The following is a 19,745-nucleotide window of genomic DNA, read 5'->3' as shown; positions in this document are numbered from 1 at the left end:
ACCTGCAGTATCTTTAAATAAATAAATTAGCAAAAGAAAGTTCTAGGCAAAAAGGAAAATGAAAAAAAAAGCAAATAAGACTGGAAAGCTATTTTCTAAAAGTCCTAAAATGTAGTGTGTGTGTGTGTGTGTGTGTGTGTGTGTGTGTTATTGTTTGTATGTGTGATATAAGCAAGCAAATTTTGAGTAAAAACAAAAATGAAAGAAAATGAGAAAAGTGGTTTGGGAGTCACTTTTGAAGTCTTCCCATCAGACAAATTTGTCAGCATAGAAAAGAAGAAAAGAACTGTGAACATCCTGGTTCCCTGGCACCTGTATATACCAGCAAGCTCTGACCTTCACAGTCCCTTTGTCTCTACATTGTCATTTGGGTTCTTTGTTCTTAGCTCCCAGGACAGGGTGGGGATGGTTTCCCTGTTTCTTTTCCTCTCCTTTTATTTTTCCTTCACCTCTCCACTTTCCTCCTCCTCTTTCTCCTCCTCCTCCTTCTTGGTTTTTAAATTCAATTTGGTATAGAAGGTCTTTCCTGATTTGCATACAAGCATTGTTTTTTCTTGTTACAGATAATAATTTTTTTTTCTGATCAAAACATGATCCGTGCATGAAAACTCTTTCTGCTGCCACAGCTGCGTGCTGCGCCACACGAAAACCTACAATGATTCCCCTGTAGTTGTTTTCACGCTGCAACAAACACAGGAACCAAGTCAAAGCCAGACACAGGATGAGTTCAACTGCCACACATATTTGAGGCTAAGGGGAAATTACTTCTGGGAGAAGCAATGTGTTGGCTTAAATTCGCTATGAAATATAAATGAATCATGTCAAATCTTTTGCTGAAGCAGAAATTGATGGAGGAGGGGGCAAAGACAAGAAAGGGTGTTGAACCTTTTAAGAAGATGCTCTCAACAGAAGGGAGAAAATCATGCAGAAGAAAAGGGTGAGTGCACTGAAGGCCGGCTGGATGTGGATCTCCACTTTCTATTGAACTTGGCCTACACTTCCATGTCAGGGATATGAAAAAGTATCCAATTATATTCACTCAAAATCAGGCAGAAAATACACACTTGCCTCAGAGAAATGGGCCTCTATAGAGCTCACAAAATCCAGGCAGTTATGGTCTAATGGGGCCTCACTATTCCACTCTGGGTGCTTATCTGAATTCATCAGTTGAACAATAAGAACTATAGAAGCTGTTTTCACAAAGCATGTGATTGAATCAGTGGCAGAATTTGTTTGTACGGGCTCAACACCTTTAGAACTTCTCTCCCTGTTGACCAGGAAGTCCACATGCACATCATCACACAGTTCTGTCTCTCTCTCTCCCTCTCCCTGTGCTCCCCACCCCCACACTCTTCATCTGCACCCTTCTTAATTCAAATTGATTCAAAGGTGCAGTTTCCAAATTTTCCAAACACCTCGCTGTCCCAACAACCTGTCCCCAAGTCTTCCTTCTTAGTTCTTAATAAGAACCAAACTTGAAGAGAAAATGGTAGCTCCCCTTCTCAGCCTCCCCCAAATCCCTATCCTTGCCAAACACAAACAGTGCTCAATCAGACCATCCTTAAAACCCAGGTGAATTTTATCCCCCAGATCCCCCACACAAAACCATTACCACTATGTTACTATCTATATCAGTAAGGCTATGTTGGTTATTACTCAACCGGCTACTTTTGGTGTTGATGCTTTTAAAAGTGAACAGAGTCCCTTCAGGTAATTTCAAGTGTATTGGGTGTAGCAGAATACATTTTGTAGAACTATGCACAACAAAACCATTTCTTCACCAGCTATTTCAGTGGATCAGAGTCTGCTTATTTCAGAAGCCCCTCGATGCCTTAGGAATATTTGTCTCATTATCCCCATTATTTTCCTCTCCAGGGAAATGTCCCTAATAAACTTTGCTATGTCTCTTCTCCTGGCTAGTTTTAATATGAGCCAGGGGAGACATTTCAGAAAAACACGAGTTCTTTTCTGCCTGGGCTTGCAAAATTGTCTTTTGCTGCAGATGCATCTGTTAGTAATGATTGAGACAATCTGTGCAGCACAAGACAACTTGTTGAGAGATGACTCTAAAAAGACCCTGTTCTGTGAAATGTTTAAACTCATCGTACTTTTTCATATGACAGCCGGATCTCAGATTTAATGTCCCCAGTAGACTAGATGATGCCTTCTCATTTGGCATGGTCATTTTAAAGTAACACTTGCTTCTTGGAACAAGAGGTCCTTGAGAACTTCAGATGCCTACGACCATAAATATGACTGGAAAGCATGCTTCAAGTTCAAGTGCCATTTCCAAGTCTGACCTCTTCAATAAGCCAAGGTGATTGAGTTTAATAAAGATGCTCTTTGAAAAAATTGGAATCCCTTGGCATTTCTTTACATGGCCAAGAATATCTCAAATCTAAAGTCAAATTCTCAGGAGACTGAGAACGTCAGAAAACCCCTACACATTAACTCTCCAACCACTTCTCTTATCATCTTTTTGCCTTCGTCTGGAAATGAAATCAGCAATATTTTGCCAGAGACTCAGATAGTGTGGGTACGATTACCAGACCCAACGGGTCCAAGACAAACCTAGAGCCATTTTTGGGTTCCCATTTCCCTTACAGCTATATTTGCTGACATAAAAGATAATAAGGTAAGGCCACCCTGCTCGAGCAGGGATTATAGACCCTAAAGAGTATAAGGCCATGTTATGGTTTAGATAAGAGGAATCCCCCAAAAGCTCATGTGTGGGACAATATCATAATGTTCAGAGGTGAAATGACTGAGTTATGAGAGCCTTACCTAGTCAGTGTGTTAATCCACTTGAATGGATTAACTGGGTGGTAACTGTAGGCAGGTAGAGGTATGGCTGGAGGTAGGTTACTGGAGGTGTGCCTATGGGATATATATTTTGTCTCTGGTGACTGGAGCATCCCCACCTCCTCTCTTTCTCTCTCTCTGCCTCCTAGTGCCATATCCTGAGCTACTTTCCTGCTCCAGGCCTTCTGCCATGTTGTTCTGTCTCATCTTGGGATGAGAGCAATGGAGTCAGCCATCTATGGACTGAGACCTGTGAAACTCTGAGGCCCCAATACACTTTTCCTTCTTTCAAATTGTTCTTGTCAAGTCTTTTGGTCACATCAGCAAAACAGCTGACTAAAACAGGGTGTATGCTAGGTGAACAAGAAGTCAATGATAAACATGGTACCTTTCCCTGGAGGGTGAATAACAGAGGAAATATCATTATGTTTAGAGCATTACAAACTAGAGTAAAACAAGATCTTGGAATAAAATGCACCATTCCTGGGACTTATAAAACCTAAAACTGTGAATACATTTTAAGCTGGAGGCAAGAACTTATAATTTCAGGGGGTCCAAATTTTGTTTCCTCCTCCATTAGCAGCACCCTGATGGTATTTGAGAAAAACTGTGCTAATATACTTCTCTCAGAACAACCAACATTTTAACAAGACACTTTAATGGGGTGGGGGGGAGGAATGTCTGTTAACAAAAAAGAGAATGAATTAAGAAAAAAAAAGTTTTAAACAGAAAAGAAAGCATGGTTTTGTAGGAGTCTTGTTGTATGTAGGGGACTAGTGCTCTAATCCACCTCATTTTAAATAAAGGTAGAATCCAAGGTCCAGGAGGGTTTAGTAATTTGCCTAATATCAAATAACTCCACCAAGCAAAGCCAAGCCAGGCAATGACTAGAAATAGTAAGATAAGGAGAGACTTGCCTGGACCTCATATCATGGCCCACAGCCAACTGTTTGCCCCAGGGCTGGGAATTTGTTCCTAGTTAGGGAGCAGCAGCAACCCTCCTAGCCTGCCTAGGAAGGATCCTGTCCCTAACACACAGCAGGGCCCTGACAGACCCAGGAAGGTTTATTGGATTTATTCTCTCAGGAGAAGCTTCTGTTGAACTGTTGATCCCCCACAGCTTGGCCAGGGACAGTTTTGATGATAAGGACCTACTGCTCTTGGCTGGTGGGAAGAAGGTCTTTGAGGGACTGCACAGTAATTAGAAAAATGTGCAACTTGAAGATAAATGACTGCCTTGGATGTCAATCTCTGGTTCCCTCTGCATGTCTCTTGGGTCTGATTCTCACATCTGCCACTTTATCTCTGTTTCCTCTTTGCTTTTTCTGTCTCTGGTTTCTGCTTTCTCTCCACTCTCCATTTTTTCTTTCTCTGTCTTTCTCTTCTGCCCATTTTCTCTCTTTATTTGATTTGAAAAATTGTACCATTTGCTTACAAGCCTGAGGATACAAGCATCACAATATGTAATTAAAATATGTAAAATGTATTGCTTGAAGTTTTGTTGCATATTTATTAATATGTCTATTTGAAATATTTCAGCCCAGGCTGTGAGATATTCTGCATATTCTAGCTGAGGCTTCTACTTCAGGAGTAATCAGCTGCTTCATGGAAGATCCATGGTCCTGGGGCACTCGATAAGCCTTCTATCCAGAAAAAAAAAAGAAGAAGAAATAAACTTACAAAGACCTATTACAATTGCTTCTGTTTTCTATATCTCAATCAGCTCTAAAGGTTTTGCTTATTAGCATAGTGAATTTCAAAAATACCAAAAGTGACTACTTAAACAAATTCATGCTTTTTAATTGGCATATCACAGAGTTTTTCCACAGACTTATACCCCTCCTCAGATGTATCATTTTACAGCAGTGGATCTGAGATTATAAATGGGCTTTAATGGCAAAGAGTTATAAATACATTTATAAAAGGTTATAAATGGGATTTAATGGTAAAAGTAAATGTGTTGGTGATATTAGATAGATAAAATATTGAAGAGACCCTGGACCCCTGCTCAAATAAGATTTTCAGAATCCAACAAGACCTATAGTCCATCTCTTTTGAGATGATGCCCTGAGCTTGACCTCTAAATGCTCCCAAGTCCAACACTCAGCCAGGAATATTTCCAGTTGCCTGGATTGTAGAAGAATAGAATCCAGCCAGTGAAGGATCTCCACACCTGCCTCAAGGGGAGATTTTATGCAAGTTGGGATGGACGTGATCCAAAGGGTAGAGACCTGGGATGCCATCATTTGCACAGAGCAGATTGAGCAGTCTTGTGTCTTCTTACGTGACTCTTCAGTGAATGCTCACATGCAGAGAGGAATTTGGCCCAAGATCTGCTTTCATGATGACCTGGTAGGAAGGTGATGAAGAAATATCAACCCCTCACCCACCACAAACTTCTCCTGTTAATCTCCTAAAAGAGGACTCAAGCCTTGTGCATTAACAATTGGCTTAGGCAAGATTATAACACCAATATATTTTTTAAAACACTTACTTGTCAATGACCTTTATTTTATTTATTTTTATGTGGCGCTGAAAATTGAACCCAGTGCCTCACACATGCTAAGCAAGTGTCTACCACTGAGCCACAACCCCAGCCCAACAATGATATTTTTTAAATGAGCCGGGCACCATGGCTCATACCTGTAATCCCAGCTACTCAGGGAACTGAGGCAGGAGGATTGCAAGTTCGAGGTCAGCCTGGGAAACTTAGAAACCCTGTCTTAAAATAAAAAATAAAAAGAGCTGGGATGTGACTCCGAGGTAGAGCACTCCTGGGTTCAATTCCCTGTACTACAAAAATTGAAAAAAAAAAAAAGAAATCCAAAAACAGCTTTCTTTCATATTTCTGCTGCCTCTAAAAACCTCTCTGAAAGAAATGCCAAGAAGAGCCCTGCAAAAAGAAGCTGAGGAGGAAATCTAGGCTCCCCGCCTCTACTGGCAATTATCTGTATAACTCTGGGAAAGTCAGAGTCTCAGTTGTTTCACCTGGAAAGCAGAAATAATTGCTTACTTGCACCAAGTGTGTCTTGAGCTTTGGAAGGTATTATTTGAAGAAAACAAAGTTTAATTGGGGGGAAGGATATTATTGGGATTATTTTGGAGGGTGATGATTTTACTGAGACATAATTCACATATCACACAAGTCAACCATTTAAAGTATCCTACTCAATGGCTTTTAGTATATTCATAGAGTTGTGTAGTCAACACCATAAGCAATTTTAGGACATTTTGTAATCCCAGAAAGAAACTGTATAATCCCTTACCTATCCCTCTCCAGTCTCCTCAGTGTTTCCTAGTATTACTAATTTACTTCCTATGTCTACATTCTGCCTATTCTGGATATATCACATAAATAGAATCATGCAATCAATACGTGGACATTTAAGACTGACTTCTTTTACTTAGTTTAATGCTCTTGAAGTTCATCCATTCATTTCTTTTTAAGCCAAATAATACCCCAACGTATGGATATGCCATGTTTTATTTATCCATCCATGAGTTGATAAACATTTGGTTTGTTTCCACCTTGTTGTATTATAAATAATGCTGATATGAACATCTTATGTACAAATTTTTGTGCAGATATGTTTTCCCATCTCTTGAGTAAGTATCTTGGGGTGGAATTGCTGGATTGTTTGGAATTCTATGTTTAGTCATTTAAGGAACAGACTGTTTTCCAAATGGCTATGCCATTTTACATTCCCACCAGCAGTGTAGGAGGAGTCCAATTTTCCCACATCTTTGCCAACACATTTTATTGTTTATCATTTTATTGTTGTGGATCCAAAGTGTTATCTCATTTTGGTTTGATTTGCATTGCTCCAGTAGCTAATGATCTCTAGCATATTTTCTTGTACTTGTTGGCCTTTTGTCTATCTCTTTTGGAGAGAGAAAATCTGACTATCGTTGAGCTATAAGAGTTCTTTAAATATCCTAAGTATAAATCCCTTAGAAATTATTTGGAAATTTTTTTCTCCAGTTCTGTTAATGTTTTCACTTTCTTATGTCCTTTGAAGAACTAAAGTTTTTAATGATAGAGAAATCTAATTTGTTTTTCTCTTTGTTTGTGCTTTTGGTGTCATATCTAAGAATTCATTGCCAAATTCAAGGTCACAATGAGTTATTTCTGTAATACATTCTTAGCTCTTAGATTTAGGTCTTCAATCCATTTTGAGTTGATTTTTGTATATGGTATGTGGTAGGGATCCAACTTTATTCTTTTGTAGGTGGCTATCCAGTTGTTCCAGCACCAGTTGTTGAAAAGATTATTCTTTCTCCACTTAATTATATTAGTAACTTTGTTTAAAATCAATTGACCCTACGTACATAGGTCTATTCTGGACTTCCATTTCTATTTCTTTGAGCAATATATCTACCCTTGTCCAGTACCACATGGTCTAGATTATTACTGCTTTGTAGGAAGCATTGAATTGGGAGTGAGAGTCCTCCAACTTTGATCTTCCTTTTCAAGATACTTTTGGTTATTCTGGGTCCTTGGCATTTCCATTTTAATTTTCATCTCCTTTTTATCTCAAAAAGGAAAATAATTCTAGTGTTTTGGGGTTGTAACATCTTTAAATGGCTTTTGATTTTTGCCTTCTTGGGATTTAAAAGTAAACCAGTCTAAAATGTTTATGGTTTGGCATCCTTGATATAGTAGGAATTTCCTAAAAACAAGTTTATCAAAGACAGAACGTTCTTTAAATTCCTTTTCACACTATTTATCCTCTCTTTTTCCTAATGAGAAATTCTTTAAAACTGTTCAGCTTAGGAAGCTTTGCCTGCTAAGAATGGCTTCAGGCATTTGACCACATCTTCCTTTACTTTAGACTTCTAGAGGTTGTCTCTGGTTAATCAGAAAATCAGGGGCAACAAACAAAAACAAATATAATATCAATTCAGCAATTTGAGAAAAAATTAAATGTTCTCTGAAACCATTCTTACTTAAAATCCTTGATCCAGGCATCACCTAATAAAAGGCTGGGCTCCTTTCTCTCCCTCCCTTCACCCCCACTGGGTAATGCAATGGTCTCAGGAACCCTAATAAAATCCCCTCTCAAATGAGCACATTGAGAGGCAATAGAAATGGTGCTAAAAGCAGTGGAAACCTGCAGAGAGAGGAGAGGAAAGGATGGAGAAGAAGATAAGGGAATAACCAATAGGAAGAGAGAAGAGAGGAGAGTGAAGAGGGGAAAGGGAAAGGGGGGCTCAGAAAGGGAGAGAGAGCATATGGCAGGTATCAATTATTTACCATTTATGTACAAGAAAAAAAAATGCACTTTAACTACAGGAAGAGCACCAAATCCACTCAATAACCGTTTAAAAGCATATGGAAATAAAACATAGCCATTTAAAGGGCTGTAATAAATGTGCAATGCTCTTTGTAATGCCCCTGAAAGAATACAAGTGTTAAGCCTTGATAAATTACACTTAAAAGTAAGTGTAACATAAAAACGAAATTAGGCATACAAATAACCTCACACTTAGGCATTTTTTAAAAGTCTCTTTCAAACAGTTAATTAGAAAAGCCTCTAAGGAGCATAACTTTTCTTCTCCCACATTCTCTTCCCTTAACACTACAGCCAAGCAAGTGGCAGAAGCAAATAAACAGATCTAGGATGCAGAGCAGGTCTGCATTATTTCCTCTGCCCTGGAAAAGGAAAAAAAAAAAAAAAAAAAGGAAGAAAATAAATAGAAGGCACTGTTGGAATGGTTCCCCTCGCTTATTAGAGAATTGAATGAAACCCTTTAAACAAGGGTCACAAAAAATATGTAGATGGCATTGTGGGCTGTGTTTCCCAATTGCACATTTTAATAGCTTCAATGTTCTCTTCAAAATGTACTAGCCAATCAGAAAGTACTATTAACCTCATGTGCCCATTCATTAACATCTGCTGCATAATACAGTCGTGTTTCCAGTAAATCAGGCCCAGCATGTTCCAGCCTTAAGAAAAAGAGAATCAAAAAGAGTTTTGCTCCAACAGAACTGTGGCCATTAGATCCCAGATTAAAGCAGAGGAGGTGGGGTGTGACTGCTGGCAGACTGCTGTGTTCCAGCTTACAAATTCCACAAAAGAAGGTTCTAGTCACCCATAAGAGTTCTCTCATCAGTCAATGAGTCCCATGCTATCTTTGTCACCCTTTCTAATCAGTGCCCAAAGCTCTTCTGTACTGGGGGCATAATACATGATATCTACATATTTTGTGAATGTTGCAGTTTGGGGCTCTCCAGGAAAACAACACAGAGACAGAGATTAGTGTGTAGGACATTTTTATGAAATGCTCTTGGGATTCGACATTGGGAAGCTTAGGAAAAGACGCAAAACTGGGCAAAGGGAGGAGTTGAAACACAACGCAATTTTCAGTAAACATTTCAGCTGACCCTCTGGTGAGTTCTGAAGATAGGCTGACTTCTCAGTGTTGTCCCAACAGAGGTGAGAGGGCAAGGTCTGTCTATCCCTTCAACAGACAGTCCATGGTTGCAGCTTTCCCAGGAAGAAAACAAAGAGGGATAACGCACAGGGTAGCTTAGAAAGGTTGAGAGAAAGCAGGGTCTTGTTAGAGGCTGAGACAACCCTCACAGCTGAGGGCCATCTGTCTGTGGCAGCTCTATGGCTGGAAGAGCCAGACCTGGTGGAAGATTGTCTTATTCCATTCTCCACTGCTAGAACAGAATTCTAGAGGCTGGATAAAGAAGCTAACTTGACCCACAATTCTGCAGGCTGAAAGTTCAAAATCAGAAAGCCCCATCTGCCAAGGGCCAGATGTCCTAACATGGCAGAACAACAGAGGGCCAGCAGGTGTGCAGAAGAGACAAAACCTGAGGGGTGAGTTCTCTTTATCACAACCTACCCTCCACTCCCACAAGAAAGACATGAATCCTTTTTATCAATTTAATTACTTCTTAAAGGCCCCATCTCCCAACCCCGCCACCATGGCAATCAAATTTCAACATGAGTTTCAGAGTGGACAAACCACACTCAAGGCACTGCAAGAATCTAAGCGCCACATCTCCATGTCCATCTCAGGGAGAGTTCTGCACCCCTTGCCTTTCTTCAGTTTTTTTGTGAAGCAATAGTATCTCAAGAACTAAGCTGCCCATTTTGCATAAAGGGAAACTAACAATTATGAAAATCAAGGAGCCCAAACCTTTCATAAGCAAGCCCTCCTGTATTTAAGAAAGAAAAGGCATCCTGAGGAAATAATACTAAACCTTGCATAGAAATACAGACAATCCATTGACATGGGTTCAAGATGGACAGAAATGGAGAGATGTGGCTAATGAGAAATATCCTGGAGCTTTGAATTCTTTCCCCTTCCTGTCTTCTTTCTATCTTTACAGATGCTGGAGGGCAAGATTTACTCCATAAATTATACTCTGACCCCATTTTCTAAATTTCATTAAAAACACTTTTTTCCCCTTTTTTATCAGAAAATTCCTCTTTCAGCTCTCACAAAGACACTCCTGGGTCTGTCTTATTACCCAATAAGTAACCTGCCACTGTGCACACTGACTGGAAGGCAGCCTGCGCTGCCGTTCTAACAATGCTCCTAGGTGTGCCCAGACCTCCGCCGCTCACCCTGTTGTGTCATTTCACTTAATTAATAAGCAGAACAAAGATTTTTGAAGAGGAGGAAATTTGATTACACAGCATTGCAATGGCACTCGGTTCTCCTGCAGAGACCGAGTGGGGTCTGCCCCCTTGAAATCTCTATTCGCTCCACCATCGTACAGAGGAAATGTCAGCTCAGCTCCCCCATGTCCCCTCCCAGGTAACCTTTAGCTGCATTTCTCAGTAACACTAAACCATTAGTCATGCCTGGGTCAGTGATGTGTCAATAACAGAATAATTATTGAAGGAAGTCTGAAGAGGAAGGACAGCGGCCTCAATTCAGAATTAGCCCAACCCCAGCCGGCACCACGGCTTGTTGAATAAATGAATGGATGTCGAATAAATGGCCCCTTTACATCTGGAGACCTAAAGGCTGTTGATTCCATTAATCCAGGGGGTTATTTGTAGCTGCTAAACACCTTTTTAGACCAATAAGTGGCATGGCTTTTACTCCTGCTGACTGCAGCCCACCCTTCTCCGGTAGAACAAATTTACTGTAGTTAATGGCTCTGGCATTTCAAAAGGAAGTCAGTCACAGGGCTGTTTGGAACACCTGCAACTATGCAGAACACTGGGTGCAGAGGGGATCTGGGCTTGAGATCCTGAAATTAGGGATTCCTGAAACTCTGTGCTGGACCTCTGATAGAAACCCAACAGTGAGGCACGGAGCAGAGAAATCAGGGGCATTCTGAGAGGTGATGTGGCTAATCAGTTAAAATCAGGAACACCAGAGAGACATGAGAAGTGAGAGAATGCTATATGAAAGTGGATACAAACACAAGCCAGGGAACCACCAGCAGTTAGGACAATGGTCTGCAACAGAGTCTTCTCTAGTGCCCTCAGAGAGAGCATGGCCCTGTGACACCTTGGTCTTGGACTCCTGGCCTCTAGACCTGACAGATAATAACTTCCTTTGGTTTAAGCCATTCTGTTTATGGTACTTTGTCATGACAGCCTAGCAAACTCATGCATTGAGATAATAACTTGCACCCAGCAGGCCTTATCTGGAGTTGTAGCCTCTTCATTTACTTGTTGGGTCATCTTGGGCAAGTTACTTAAACCTCTTGATTCCCTATTTCTTATAAAACCAGGATAATAATACACAGCTTATCTACATTGCAAATTTATTATGGGAATTAAAACTTTTACATATACAAAAGCACTTTCCAAACTCTAGCAGAGCCAAGGAAAAGTGAGTCTGGGCCAGGAAAAGCAGGCAGAGACTCAAGAGTAGTTTCCACGCTGTGACAGTCTTCATTGACAGCAAAATATAATATTTCTAAAATGCTTATTTTAAAAAAAAAATAAGCAAGTATTTCTTTTATCTCCACTGTGGCTAGAATAAAACCTGTGGCTCAGTTGTTGCAAAGAGCTTTGTTAAATGAAAAAAGGATCTAAAAACCAAATAACTTTAAAAGGCAATTCCTTGATATTATGTGATAAAAATAGCACTTCCTGTGGTCTTCCTCTCCCAAACCCATAATCTCAGATTAGTTGCAAGAAAAGCATCAAACTCCAATGGGGCATATCCTACAAAATACCTGACCAGTCCTCCTCAAAACTGTCAAAGTCCTCAAAAGCAAAACCTGAGAAACTGCCACAACCCAGAGAAGGCTGAGGTGTCATGAGGTCCTCATGTCATATGGTATCCTAACTGGATGCTAGAATAGAAAAGAAGGCACTATCTATCTAAAACTAAGGAAATTAGAATAAATTGCATACTTGAGTTAATAATAATGGGTCCATATTGGTTCATTAATTGTAACAAATGTCCCATGTTAATCTAAGATGTTAGCAAAGGGAAAGTGGGTACTTTCCCCATTATGTATTATATATGGATTATATTATATTATAATCATATTATATTATTTAGGGTACAGGAGTGTGGGTATGCTCTGAACATCTTCTCAATTATTCTTTAAGTCTAAAACTGTTCTAAAACGTAAAGTCCATTTTTCAAAAATCAAAGAACACCCAGAGTTCCCTTGTTTTCTTCTTTAGAAGAGCATCAGAGGATGCTAGGCATTGAGGCATACACATGTAATCTCAGAGACTTGGGAGACTGAGGCAAGAGGATTGTAAGTTCCATGCCCTGTATCAAAAATAAAAATAAAAAAGTCTGGGGATGTAGCTCAACAGTAGAGTCCCCCTGGGTTCAATCCACAGAACCCCCTCCAGAAAGGAAAAGAGATTATTAGAGAAAATTAAGTGTGTGGCTCACAAAAACACTTTTTAAATGACCCTTTCATCTTTCCTCCAGGTATTATGTAAGTTGTAACTTCTCCAGAGCCTCTCGTTCTCTAAAACTCCACACACACATTTGCACATGTATTCATACATGCACATACACACATATTACTTTCAGAACACTGCCCAACACAGAGAAAACATTATATATATACATATATTTAGTCTCATTAACCCCTGATGATACACTGCCAGGTGCCAAGCCCTCCTTGACAAGTGTCATCATTAACCACCACTCACAGTCCTTTTAGAACACCTAGGGTGACCCAGTATTTCCATCTCCCTGTCCTTCACCTGATGCCCATAGAAACATGACAGACTCCTGGAATTATGCAGTTCTCCAGGTCTGTCAAATATTCTAATTTAAAAAAATCGAGGGTGGGGGCTGGGGTTGTGGCTCAGCGATAGAGCACTTGCCTAGCACATGCGAGGCCCTGGGTTTGATCCTCAGCACCGCATAAAAATAAATATATAAAATAAAGGTATTGTGGGTCCAACTACAACTAAAACATAAATCTTTAAAAAAATTGTAGTAGATAAAATTTATAGCGGAAAATTAGTAATAGAGAAAATTCTAGTAGGCAGTTTGTAACAGATAAAATTCTCTGGCTCAATATATGATAAATATCTTAAAAAGTCAAAGTAGATTTATTTCATTTTCTTCTTACATATGAGCTATTTTTACATTTATGAAATTGGCAGTTCCAACAGATAATAGACAAAACTGGTACTATTTGAATAAAGTTCAAAACTATGGATTATATTATTTAGACAAACCTGGATCTGTCACAAAACTATTCTTTAAAAAAAGCAAGGAAACAGTGAACACAAAAATTCAGGAATGTTTCTCCCCTGGGCTAGAGAAGAGGTATAGGTGAGGTAAAGCTCTAGTCTTGCCTTGGATGAGTATTAAATTATTTAACTTACAAATATATTTTCTTTGGTATCAAATAAAAATATGCATTTTGAAAGATAATAAAAACCCTAACTAGAGTATTATATCAATCAGACTTCTACAGGTAAAGAGACCAACTTTTGCTTATAGAAAGGGAAAAAGATTCATAAGATTTTGGGTGGCTCACAGAATACCCAGAAGGAACCAGACAACTGCACTATGGCTCAGCCAAGACATCAGGAAGCAGAACTGGCCCTGTGAAGACATCGCTGAACACAAATACTACCACTTACATCTCCAAAGCCACCAACACTTGGACCTTGCCCCATGGCCTCTCAGAACTGGAGGGGAGCTGGCTGCTGGGGTGAGATGTACTCATGGCTTCTGTTTCTCCACACTTCTAGCTCTGTGCGGATGAGTCTGATTGGTGGAGCCCACGTCATGTACTTAGGAAACAGGCTTTCCCCCTCCCACAGTTCATAAGCTGGTGAACCCCCACATATACAGAGACTTCAGATGCTAGGTGTCAACATTTTGACAAATGTCCATTGTTCAACATCAATGCACATCCTTCTTCCCATGAATATTCTTTTTGAACTTTATGCTGCTTAATGCAATGTAACTATTGCTCTACAATCAATAAAGTGTTTATCTCATCCCCCCAAAACCCAAAGACCCAAGATCTCTTCAGGTCCCACACTGAGCTCCACCTGCAAGAGCTCTGAGTGTTCTTTCTTATACTGGTTCCATCAAAATTTTCTTCTGATATTCTGAAGCTGCTAAACCAATGTGTTAAATTAACCCCACCAATTCATACTATGAAAATAATGAAAAAGGAAGAAGAAAAGAAGAATAAAATTGAATAAAAACATATGAAAGTATGTTTAATCCAACCAAAAATACTATAGGTCCCCCAACCCATTCTAAGGTCCCATTGCCTTCAGCCAGAACCTCAGTTGGTGACCTGAGAGATTTGAGTTGTTGGTAGTCCTAAGAATAAAGGAATCTCCCTTCAGCTCTTACCATTGACCATTCATCCTCCTCCATCTCAATTTGGAGCAAGGATCCTATTTCCCTTTCAGAGTCAGGATCAGTCAATCCAATGTGTTAGTCATATTTTCACCACTGTGACAAAATACCTGAGAAATAAAAGGAGAAAAGATTTATTTTGGCTCAGGTTTCAGAGGTTTTGGTAAATTGTCAGCTGGCTCCATTATTTCTGGGCCTTTAGTAAACTGACACATCATGGTAGAATGGAGAGGTGGAACAAAGTTGCTCACCTCACGGTGGCTGGGAAGTGCTGGGGGTAGGGATCTGAGACAAAAACATACCCTTCAAAGGCATACTCTCAGTGACTTACTTCCTCCACTTGGCCCACCTCCTACAAGCTCATTCAGTCATGAACTCATCAGTAGATGAATCTGTTGATGAGATTAGCACCCTCACTTCCCAAAAGCCTCACCTCTAAACACTGCTACACTGGGAACCAAGGTTTTAACACATGAACCTTAGGGGACATTCTAAATCCAAATAATAATACCATAGCCCCCGCTTTTTGTCTCTTCACATGTTCACATGAGGTAGTAATGGGAGTCTCCAGAGTGGGATTGTTTTCGTGAATATATTAGTTTTCTAGAGTGCTATAGCAAAGTACCACAAACTTGGTAGCTTTAAAACAACAGAATTGTATTCTCCCATAATGCTGGAGACTATGGAGGATTTCTCTAGAGAAGTCTGAAATCAATGTGTTCACAGGACAAGGCTCTCTCCACAAGTTCTAGGGCAATATCTTTCTTGATCCTTCCTTGACTCTTGCAGCTTTTAGTAGTTCCAGGTGATGCTTGACTTAAAACACATAACTCCAATTTCTGCCTGTCTTCATGTGGTCTTCTCCCCAGGGTGTCGCAAATCTTCTTCTCTTTACTCATAGAAGGAACCCAGTCATTGGATTTGCCCTATACTGGGAATGATTTCACCTCAAAATCTTTCATTTCATCTGAAAATAACCCTAATTCCAAATAAGTTTACATTCCTAGATACTAGGGGTTCGGATATCTTGGGAGAGGGGATGCAATTCAGCCTACCTCAATGAACACCCACATGGAGTACACAAACTCTCTAACTCTGAGCTCATTCTGTGATTTGTGATCATATACCTTGTCCCCAAACCTCCAAGTCAACAATCTCCCGTTCTTGTTCTTGCCATCCCCATCCAATCTGCCAAACCACTTGTCCTGCCCTTGAATCAGGGTAGATCCCTTGCTCAGGCTCTCTCTTTCCACATGAAGTGATCAATAAGAGGTAATGAATGAAGGAAAGGTGTACAGTCTAGATCTTCACCTTGGAGAAGGACCATAAAAAGGAGCTGAAGTAACCTCCCTGCAGCTCCACAAAAATAGACAACTGGTATCCCAAATATTATGTTACTGAGGGCATCCTAACCCAATTGATGATTGCTAAATATCAATGCTTCCAGAGTATTTATATTTGGGATAATTATGCTGACGTAATTATTTTTTCTAGAGACACACGATTAATATACACCTCTCTCAATGGAGAGGGACATCCTCTAAATACAATAAATGTGTCCACTATTAATAATTGTGAAAAGAAGCCCATCCATCCATCCTATGGCCTTGGGTTCCTGGAAGAATGGCTTTCTGTTTCCATATAGCACACATTTTCTATTATATAGCATTGCCTCTCAAAATATCTTCAGACAAGGGGAAATGGAGCCCACTATAAAAATACATATTGGGCCACATTTAAATGCCACATAATAATGCACTGAGAAAACATTTAGCCACACTTTCATGTCAGCGTTTTTCTTCTTATCCTCACTGATCATTTGAATTTTAGAAAAATGAAACCAAGAATAGAACTGAAACCTTTTTGTTCCATTACTCGTGAATAAGGAAGACCACACTATCCACCTCCTTTGTATTCTTTCTTCTTTACTAAGAAATTTGTCACTCATGCTGTTTCTCTGACAATCAATTCATTGATCTTCACCATTCCACTCCAGGAATATTTGAAATGCAAATGAGGTCACAGGTCTCTTTTCCATTAAAAAAAGGGTCATTCAGAAACAGTAAAATAGTGCAATTCTATAAATCCACATCTTTCTACCATGTGTACATACTAACCTTTATTTTCTTTAATTTTTTATCTTTATCAAAGCAAAAAAAATAATCTGCGAGCAAAAGCATACACTAGTTAATCTCCTAAAATGCAGGAAATCACTATATTGGAAGCATCCTTATCAATTTTACTTGAAACCCCTCGATTTCTTAGACACTAACCATCAGCAGACTTAGCAAAGCTCTTTGTATCTATCATCTACTTCATGCATCATTCATGTAAAAGGTGACCTGGGTCCCATTAGTTGACTAGCTGATCTGAATCTTTTGGGTTACTCAGATAAGTTATTTCTAGTGGTCCTCCTTTTAAAATTAATGGAATAGAAAAGAATACATGCTACTTAAAAGAATACCCTGCTGGGTATTTCTCACTAAAGTAAGGCTAATTCTTTTCTGTATTTCGCCTTTCTTTCCCACTCTTATTTTTGCTTTCATTCCAAAGGACTGTATTTTTTAAATTTATTTCAGATCCAGGACTACTGAAGATCAATGTCAAGGCCCCAGCTGAGACTCAACATACATGAATTTGAATCAGTAACTGCCCTCTGGTACAAAGCCTCCTTCTCTCAAAGTGCTGCTGTCTTTCCGCTCAAGGGCTTGGTTAAGCCCCATAGAACAATGACCCAGTCACTTCTTGGAAGCCCTGTTGATCAGAGCCTCATAGACAGTTAAGGCTTTCCCTAAAACACCCTATAGATCAGAGTAATTGCTCATTTCCTTATTTGCCATGCAATTATAACTAACCTCAAGTGTGGCTGTGCTTTTTTAAAAAAATGGATTTGGGGAGATTTAAATAAATGGTCACTATTCTGTTTTAAAATCTTCCAATAGTACTCCACAAGTTCAGCTCAGAGTTCAAATTCTGAAGCTTAATACACAAAGTTTCTAGTGGCTGACTTCTGCCCACCTTCCCACCATCATCTCCTGCCTCTTCCACATGTACATTTTATTTCCACCATACTGAGCAGTTTGATATTTCCTATGCCTCTGCATTCATGATGTCTGATATGCCCTCACCATCCCTCATCACCCAGACAACTCTTCCTCCTTCTCCAATATCAACCAGTTCAAGTCTTATCTTTCAGATATCCTTTTGGAGCTCTGATTCTGCCCAAAATATCCCTGCTCCTTGCTTTCAACTGCCTGTGCCCACCTCTAAAAAAACTACTCATAAGGTGCCATGCAGTACCTGCTAATATGCTCATCTCTCTGCCATGCTAGTTCAGAGCACCTTCTCTCACTCTTCAATAAAAGCATAACTTTTTGCCAATTCAAATCTAAGTACTAAAGAAATGGCCACTGTGGCCACCTAGTATCTAAAACGAGGATGGCCAACCTGACTGAGATTCAATGTCACATTTGTCAGTACAGATTGAGTATCCTTTTTCTGAAATGCTTTGGTTAGGAGTGGTTTGGATTTTGAAGTTTTCACATTATACACAATGAGATATCCTGGGAATGGAACCCCGTAAAATTCATTTATTGTTTCATATACACCCTAAACAAATATATAAAAGGTGACTTTTTGCAATATGTCTAGAGTACCTACATTTTGACTGTACCCATCCCATGAGGACAGGTGTGGAATTTTCTGCTTGTAGCATCATGTCTGTGCTCAAAAAGTTTCAGATTTTGAAGCACAGTAGACTTTGGAGCATTTGGGTTTTGCATTTTTCTAATTAGGGATGCTTAATCTATATTCTTAATAAAAGAATTTTTTAAATTAACTAAGGGATTTTTCATATTGTTTGCACCTAAAACTCCCACATTATTTATTTAAATTATGTACATGTAAAAATTATTTTAATGTCTTTTTATATTTTAGCGAAATTTCCAACATGCCTTCTTTAAGTCACAACTTAAGTCTAATAAGCTGACTTTAGCTGTTGTCTTGGGACTTGAACACTGTAATCAAGGGCAAAACACCACCCTATGCTCTGTGTTTCATGCTAAAGTGCCCTGATATCTCCTGTCTCAACAGTTTTTGTCTTGCTTCTGGCCCTATCCATAATCATAACCTTTTCTCACCTCTTCATTGGCTCAATCTTTCTGTTAGTCAAAACTCATCTGCAAGTGTCAGCACACATCAAACATCTTAAACAGGTAAACCAAAAAAAGATTTCCTGGGACATATAACTGATCAATTCAGGGCACAGCTAAATCTGGGGGTTGAAATGATGTCATTGGAAACCTGCCTCCTTTTGTCTTTGTTGATTTTATTTTCAAGCATGCTCTGTAACAAAGAGCGATGGCCCCATCCATGGCCCTAGCCTTACATTATCCTTTCTGCTAGCAAATTCCATAATAAACTGTTGCTTTCCTTGAGAGTTGACTGAAAGTCTCAAGGAGAATCTCAACTGTCCCAGCTCAAGTCACATGCCCATCCCTAAACCAATCACTGTGGACAACAAAATGCATTATTTATTCTAATTGGCTAGGGTGGGTCAAGTGCCATCCCCAGGGGTGGAAAGACATTTGGTTCCATTTAAAATACAAGGCCAAAAATCCCCATAAGACCAAGGGGTACTATTGCTAGAAAAAGGGTGCAGGGCAGACCAATGCTAGAGATACTCTGCACCTCCCTACTTGGCAATGTTTTGAGGGGGAAAAAAAAAGCACTCCTTAGCCTTCTCAAAACATTTCAACTCAACAGCTCCTAGTAATACAAGGAAAATATATCAGCCAACATCCTATCAAAGACAGAACCAATATATAAAGATTACACATACACACACACTCATTTATACAAGTATACACATATGAGTGTATATGTGTATATATATATACATATATGTGTGTGTATATATATATATATTATATATATATATATATAATATATATATATCACATGTATATAGACATATATACCAATTGTAGCACACATATAAAAAAATACAGAGAGAGAGCGATTTATTTCAACTAATTGGTTTACATGGTTGTGGGGCTTGATAAGTCTGAGCTTTATAGGGCAAGCCATCAGGTTGCAACTCTCAGACAGGAACTGCCATTGTGTTCTCAAGACAGCATTTCTTCTTTCTCATGAAA

At 39.4% G+C, this 19,745-nt stretch overlaps 1 long non-coding RNA gene across 1 annotated transcript in view; it reads right to left on the bottom strand.

Moving 5' to 3' along the window:
- Positions 1-3,443: 3,443 nt before the first annotated feature.
- LOC143406930 (uncharacterized) overlaps positions 3,444-19,745 on the bottom strand; it is a 107,988-nt gene continuing 91,686 nt past the window's right edge. The window contains exons 2-4 of the long non-coding RNA XR_013092310.1: positions 14,584-14,699; positions 5,034-5,151; positions 3,444-4,445 (exon numbers count right to left, since the gene is read on the bottom strand). This is a non-coding gene — a long non-coding RNA (uncharacterized LOC143406930). The remainder of the gene's footprint in view (positions 4,446-5,033; positions 5,152-14,583; positions 14,700-19,745) is intronic.

The sequence above is a fragment of the Callospermophilus lateralis genome, chromosome 9 (genome assembly GCF_048772815.1).
Source record: "Callospermophilus lateralis isolate mCalLat2 chromosome 9, mCalLat2.hap1, whole genome shotgun sequence".
NCBI lineage: Eukaryota > Metazoa > Chordata > Mammalia > Rodentia > Sciuridae > Callospermophilus > Callospermophilus lateralis.
Note: the sequence above shows the minus strand (reverse complement) of the source record. Positions and strands in the feature narration are given on the sequence as shown.